We start from the raw sequence: 7651 nt of genomic DNA on the forward strand, positions 1-7651 counted from the left end.
GAATTAGAATGAGTTACATTAGGGAACAGTTTAGCTGTTACCAGCAGGTCTCGAAAGTTAGGGGTGCGCTTGAAAGTCACAACAGGTAGATGTAGAAAAGAAGTTTTGCAGCGGTCAGATAAAAGAGGTAGATTCTAGTGTTTTTTATTATGCTGAAGATGGAAGGAAGTGATAGATTATAGGTCGTTATGAAAGGTATGCGTTCGGGTTTTGATTATCTGTTTAGGTTGTAGGGTATGTATGCGGGGAATGTCTGCGGCGCGTTGTATTTGTTTAGTAACAAAGTCGCGTTTTTAACCTACTAACAAATCAAAGTTTTTGAGGAGAGGGGAAAACTGGAGTACCGGGAGAAAAACCTCTCGGTGCAGGGTAGAGAACCAACAAACTGGTAATATTAAAATCTTGAAATGCTCAAGGGAGTCGGTATTTTTTAGCTCTTGATCGACTTTTGAGGCAGCCTGTTCCACAAAAGGGCCCAGCTATAACTAAAACTTCTTAGTTTAAGTTAGTGCGTAGCTTGAGCAAGTCTAGTTTACCCTCTTGGTCTCTTAGCTTTTATTAAAAACTGGATCATTGGATAATGTAATTCGAGAGTTTTGATTGGCTAAGCCATCATGGGTTATGAGCCATTATACCATGATCAACAAACACGGCAAGCATACGCGTGATTTTTTGGGCCTTTTTATTTTATTGTAGTCTAGTTTTCTATATTTTGGGGGCGTTTTTAATAAAACAATTATTCCACTCGCGCTTGTTGGGTGTGAGATGATTATAGCCAACTCGGCGCTACGCGCCTCGTTGGCTATCTATCATCTCATATCCAACGCGCGCTCATGGAATAATTGTTAAATATACCGCGCGGGAAGGAATAAAATGACGCTGTAAATACTCCGGGAGTGAGTTAATAGACAGTTTTAAACATCGTTAGAGGCTTTTGTTTTACCCGAGGTATAGATAGCGTATCCCGTTTAAGTCTAGTTAATAAACTGAAAAAAGATTCAAGCTTGTTTCAAAAGGTGATTTAGTGATCTCTCTCTGCGCGGTTTTGGAACTTCTGTAGTTTGTCGCTAGATCGGATAGTAAAGATGTTTCACACGGGACTACAGTAATCAAAATAATATGGGAAAATAAGAGCATTGCGGTAAATTTGCACAGTTGCAGCCTTAAGAGAAATAAAGGGACGCACACATTTGATGATTTTAACGCGCCTGTCGAGACTCTATCGATGGAGAGACTTTGACTTTGACTTTGTTTCCCTTCTTTTTATCGATTCTGTGTATAACTTACATTGATATAATGGAGAATAAACTATCTATCTAGATTTTGCGGGGCAATTCGTCAATGACGTCAGTCCAGGAGAGTTGATCGTCAATAACAAGTCCCAGTGATTTGGTCTAATCAACTCTCTGGCTTGATAACTTGACAATCAATATAAATATTCAGTTCATCACTCAGTCTTAGCAACGTTCAGACTCAGTCCTTTTACTCTTAGCCACTGAGCGAGGACACTGAACTCAGGGTGCAGTTGTCGTTCAAGCTCCGTGAAATTTCTAGCATCCAGAGGCCGGTAGCTCGAGGCGCTAACCGTTGGTTAAGAGGAATCAAAACCTATAGGTTACCATGGTAATTAACGCTGGTTAGCGCTAACCACGCTTCGAGCAACCCGGGCCAGGCTAATACTAGTGTCATTTGATTATAACATTGTCTATAAATTTGCGCTATATAAATATTAAATTATTATTATTATTATTAGTAGTAGTAGTATTATTAGTATTATTATTATTATTATTATTATTATCGTCAGCAAACATCATCACAGAGGCATTCAAAAGGCAATTGGGCTAAGTATGCATGTACTGGAAAGAACTGAAGCCTGATTGATAGTTGGTGAGCAACGTATTTTCGATTTCGTTAAGGTATTTGTGGGGTTGATCGTAGATGATTTTCTCCAAAAATTTGGAAACAAATGGAATAACTAATATCGGGCGATAATCATTGATGCCTGATTTAACGCACTTTCTCAGTAAACACTGATGTGACTCTGGCCAGTTTCCAATTCTATGGGAAAAATACCGGTCTTTACTGACTTTGAAAATATGCTAGTAAGAGGAGAGGAAAAACATGAGTGGCCATTTTTAACAACTTGCAGGGAACCCTATTACCAAGGCCAGTGGCTTTGTTGGCATTCATTTCCCTTAACAAGTTATTAAAACTTATCGACACTCGTTGGTTTGAGAGAGGTTTCTTGTCGTTACTCACGACGCCTTGCCCTTTGTCCATGCCAAGAAAACTGATACAACTGGGCAGTAAGTTATAGCCTTTATATTTCTGACCCTCGTCACTTAACTGTCTAAAATCGCGGGTGTGCGATTCATAGCAAGGTTCAGTGGGTTTATCTTCGGTATGCTAACGTTTCAGAAGGTATGTCGTTAGTTCAGTGGTGCGAATCTTGAACGTTTCGTCGGTAGAACAAATTTGTCGTGGGCGGAATGCTAGGCTGAAAGGAATGGCTTTTTTGTGTGTAGAGGATGACAAGAGGAATAAAGTAAATGTTGGTGTTTGTCCGTAGGTTTCGAATTTGTTCTACCGACGAAACGTTCAAGATTCGCACCATTTGTTGTAGGATCGTTGCTCACAGTTTGTTTCTTGCTTTTACATCTCGCCAATGTATAATTTAACGATGAAATGATATATCAATAGCCCATTTCCGAGTTGCTGCATGCCTCATTTTCAAGGCGAGTCCTGGTGCACAACCATTCAAATGGAAATGAGTTGCATACTCATTTTAAAACGGTTATTTTTCAACAACTGCGTGGCTATGTCGTTCAAGGTTAGGGTTATATTAGAGCCTGTAATGATCATCCTAAGAAGTCTCCCGTATGAAAAGCAAATATAGGTCGGTGTACGGGTCCCGTACGAATAACCACTGCTTATCGTTTAATTTATCTGACTAGTTATTTTATCGTTTACTGGCATGTTTACGTTAAAAAGGTCGTTTTTAGTGAGGCATACGTTGGCTGTCGCGTTCCAAAGCGTTTTACATACACTTTACGGTAGAACTAAGAAGGGAGCCAACTATTAACTTAACTGATGATTCTCCGTGTCTAAATAAAGATTCAGGGCACCCAACGACCAATTTGTTGTAAAATGTATTATTATACCCCAGTTAATGAAAATAAATGTTATTAAGGCATTTTCAGGTGTTTTTCAGTGTTGCTGGAAAAACATTATCTGTTCCTTTTTCCCAGCAAGACACACAAGAAATTTCCCAGCCAGCTAGATAAAATTGGTTGGTTTCCCAGCCAGCTGATCAAATTTATTTCCCAGCCAGGAATTCAGCACGCTTTCAAATCCCTCGATCCAAAACGACCGAACAAAAGCGACAAAACCGGGACAAAACAGGTTTTTTCCGCAAGCGCAATCACTCTGACCAGCCGTCGTATGTTTGTGACTACTCTCTGGGAGAGGGAAGGGGTCCTCTTTTTTTTTTTTTTTTTTTTTTTTTAGTAGTCGTCCTAAGTCTTCAGAGTTTCTACAGCCAGCTCGGGTTGAAATGCTAGAAAAAGTCAGTAATTCCCAGACAAACCTCTATCAATAATAAATTTCCCAGCCAGCTCATCCGGAAACACCTGTATTTTTGCCAGCCAGCAAGATTCCTCTGGGGAACAGATAATGTGAGGAACAGATTCGTTGGGTGCCCCTGAAGATTTACATTACATTACTTACCTTTTTTAAAATGGGTGCTTAGACTTGAATACTGTTAACCAACGTTGTTTAAAATGGATGTTTAGGCTTAGCACTAATTGTGATGCTTCTTACGACCAATAGTACTCACTTGAAATAGTATTTTTAGGGTAGTCCGTCGGGGTAGTCCATGCCCCCCAGCGGAGATGGCGTCAAAAACCGTAGAAAGGTCAATGAACACCGGGATGACCGAAGCTGAGGAAGTTGAGCTTAACGAAAATGTGTACCTTAGTATAATAAAAAGAATAATCAATGACTGTCAGTAACTTAGCGAGGTCTTAAAAGCAACTAAAAGAAGGTCCAAGTTAAACAGTTATCTTGAGTGATTCTCATTGGAAAAAGTCCTTTAAGAGCGTATTTGGCTTCACAACTCGACCTGATGAGTTACGCGTCACTTGTTTGCTGGGGGACGACGTCACTGCATCAGCAGGGCTTGACTTCTGAGCCGACTGTGGCTCACTGCTGAAACCTTTGTCTTCAAACGGAGGATGCCCTGTAGAGGGATCTGCGGCTTGAACTGGCTCAGTTTACTGGACAGCTGACTGAGGAGAGCTTGGAGGTGACACGGGTAACTGGTTCAACTCCACATCCGGTACTGGTGGGTGGACTTGCGTTGGATGCGTTGTATCTCGCAGTTGGACGCAATTTCGGCGATACTTGCCGCCATTCACTTCTACCAGGTAGCTGCGGGGGACTACACTATTCAGTACGACACCGGATTTCCAATCACTGTTTGGTAGTAGAGGCTGTACTTTGACTCGTACAGGCTGTCCAGTGACCGGATTGGGTAACGGTTTGGCATTGACGTCACGATAACGCTTAGCAAGTTTACATTTTTTTCACAACTTGAGCTGCAACCATGGACTAGAATTCTGGTTTGTACAAAGACTCTTTACACGGTAAGAAGGATCTTGTTCTTCTCGACATGAGACGTTTGGACTGGAGAACTATCTTGTGAAGGTGTTGATGAATTTCTCTATTCCAGGATGGCTTTCCACCTATCTTCTCCTTGTTTGTTGGCTTTTCTGATAATGGACTTCATGATCTTGACCTCAGATTCAGCTTTCCCGTTTGCTTTTGGGTGATGGGGACTGGAAGTGAGGTGGTGGAAGTGCCAGGCTTTGGGAAACAAACTGAATTCTTCAGACACATAGTCAGGGCCATTATCTGAAATCAGGGTGACTGGAATGCCATGTACGGCAAATACTTATTTTACTTGATCAATAAGCTCGGCTGTGGTCAAACTTTTCAGCTCTTTATCTCAATGTAGTCGAACAAAAGACCAACGAGCACTAGATATTGCTGGCCATCGCACTCGAAGCAGTTACCAGAAAAAATCTACAACGGAAGGCTTGGAATTGGATAGGTCATCAGAGGCTCTTTTGGGAGAACCGGTTTGCTCTGCTGACAAGTTTCACACCTCTGTATTGCTTCTTTTAAGTCAATACCTGGCCAATACCTGGCCAATGTCTCTCACTGTGCTGATAGTGTGCTGGATTCCTAGGTGAGAACGGTGGGTCGACTTGTCATCTCGGCCACGGAAGACCAAACCATTCTGAGTGGCCAATTCATCCCTGTAGGGCCAGTACTCACGTACACAAAGAGGGGACTCCAGTTTGTCTTCTGGCCATCCACTCATGATGAGTTTGAAGTGACAGGTCTTTACTGCGCTCGGTTTGGGTAAGCGCTCGCGAGACATAACCTACTAGGCGTCCATCTTGGGTCAGGACGGCGCCCAACCCAAGGTCGGAGCTATCGCACGCAACTGTGACTTCTTTGTTAACATCAAAGTAACGCAGGACAGGTGCTTTAGTGATCAGCTCCTTGACTTAGCAGAAGGCATCTTCATGCTGAGGTAACCAGAATTGCTGTCGGTTAGGCGGCGAAGGGGTTCAAAGATGGGGGCGAGGGCGAGGCATACCACGTACTGCGTTGATCGTCTCAGGATCGGCCTGTAGACCATCTGCTCCCAGTATGTGACTCATGTACGCTACTTTGCTGAGCTTGAAGCGAAGCTTCTTCTTGTTAAACGCGAGGCCTCGTTCTCGGCATCTGTTAAGAATTGCTTTGAAGGCAATGTCATGTGGGACGGTTGCCTCTTCCAGAGCCAAATGTTATCACGTCATCGTGAATAACTGCAATGTTTTCCAAACCCTCTAGGCATTCATCGAGTCGTCTCTGTGACTCTTCTGGGGGTTGGTGTGATTCCGAACGCCCCCCTCCCCCCTCACCCCCCGCTACTGAGATTATGAAATTTTTCGGGCAAAACGCTCTTGATTCGGTCAACGACATGCACTCTAGAGAAAACATTACAGGTCGTAAATAAAGTTTCTAGTTAGTTACTTTTTAGATGATTAGATATCCGAAAGTGGGTTCTTTCTTGATTTGGTAATTTGAATAATAGCGTGTAAAATGTAAAGTGTATCGTTTCGCTGACATCTGCTGCAGTTCACGCCTAATTTTCGCGCCAATTTCGCGGAGAGCGGGAAAACGCTTTGACGAGTTTACATGAAAGTCAGGTTTAAGATTTCTTCGTTGAAGTTCGTTCGATTCTTTGTGGTGTCCGGGGACTTTATTGGTTCAAGAAAAAGTGAAAAAATTAGAAGGTCACTAAAGGTCAAGCGGCCGTCAAGGTCAACAAGGCGAAAGGTAAATACTTCACAAATTCCTTTTTCTTTTAATACGTTTTAGATTATATTGAGACTGTTGATAGAAATGCAAGCTCTCAATTAAATTGTTTTTCCAATGATAGCAGTTTCAGTAGATGCGAAAATGGTGAACGTTTGCGACTGCATCCCGATTTCAAACCTCACGCTTTCGGGCATTGCTTAATTTTTTTCGGGCAAGGAAATCACCGCCCCCCCCCCCAAGTCCGAAGGTGCCCGTACGCCTATGGCCAAACGGGGTCCAAAATATTGTCAGAAAGCTAGAAGGCTCGACTAGGACTACTTGCAGGAAGCCGTCCTTTGCACTGATCAAAAACAGAGAAAACATTAGCTTTATTAAACTTGGGCGCAATGCCCTCTATGTTGGGAGTAGGGTAATGATTTCTTATAACACCTTTGTTTAGGTGCATGGGATCAGCTTGTTTGGCTTTCTCACGACCACCCGTCACCTTTGCAATAACGCCTATGGTCTCGAGTTCCAGTTCAATCTTGTTCTTGAGCTCATCTCTGACTAAAATTGGTACACGCCTTGGATTTTCTAGCAACTGGTTTGGCATTTGGATCCATGTCAATGTGATAACTGCCAGGTAGTTTTCCGAGACCAGAAAAAACATCTGGGTATTCTCACAGAATTTGCTCTTGGTTTAATGGTTGATCATTGCAAGTGTTAAAATGGAGGAGGCATTCTTCATTGAACCGAATCAGGTTTAAAGCTTGAGAGGCTCTCCCTGATAGCAGTGAGGTGGGTGCGGGATCAAAAATCTCAAAGTGGACTTTTTTCCTTACACCATTTGCCTCGCAGTAAAGTGTAGTCGGTACTGCCAATACGGTTTATTACTGAGCAATCATACAGATTGAGTGTAGTGTTCGCGGGCTGAGGCTGTTCATCCGTCATTTTCTTGTAATGTTGAAATGTCAGAGTGCTACAGGATTCTCCAGTGTCTATCTGGAATTTTACAGGTGTAGCTGCTTCTGATTTCTTGACTGGCAACCAGATTTCCGCTGTATATTGCTTCTTATCTTTGGCTGAATGAGGAGTGTAGGTGCTGTCGTCGCCGCATCGTAGATGGTATTTCTCTTCGGCTCGAAATACTCATTGAGTTTTGTGAGGATTACATCGGCATCTTGTCTTTCCTGTTCAGTCATGGGTAAATTTCTGCATACATGGAGGCATTCCTTTCCTATAACCGATAATAGCGTAGCAGCAACAATTTTCTTTTCCTTTTGAATCAGCTTTGTAG

Source organism: Montipora capricornis, chromosome 4 (assembly GCF_036669925.1).
Source record: "Montipora capricornis isolate CH-2021 chromosome 4, ASM3666992v2, whole genome shotgun sequence".
In the NCBI taxonomy this organism is placed as follows: Eukaryota; Metazoa; Cnidaria; class Anthozoa; order Scleractinia; family Acroporidae; genus Montipora; species Montipora capricornis.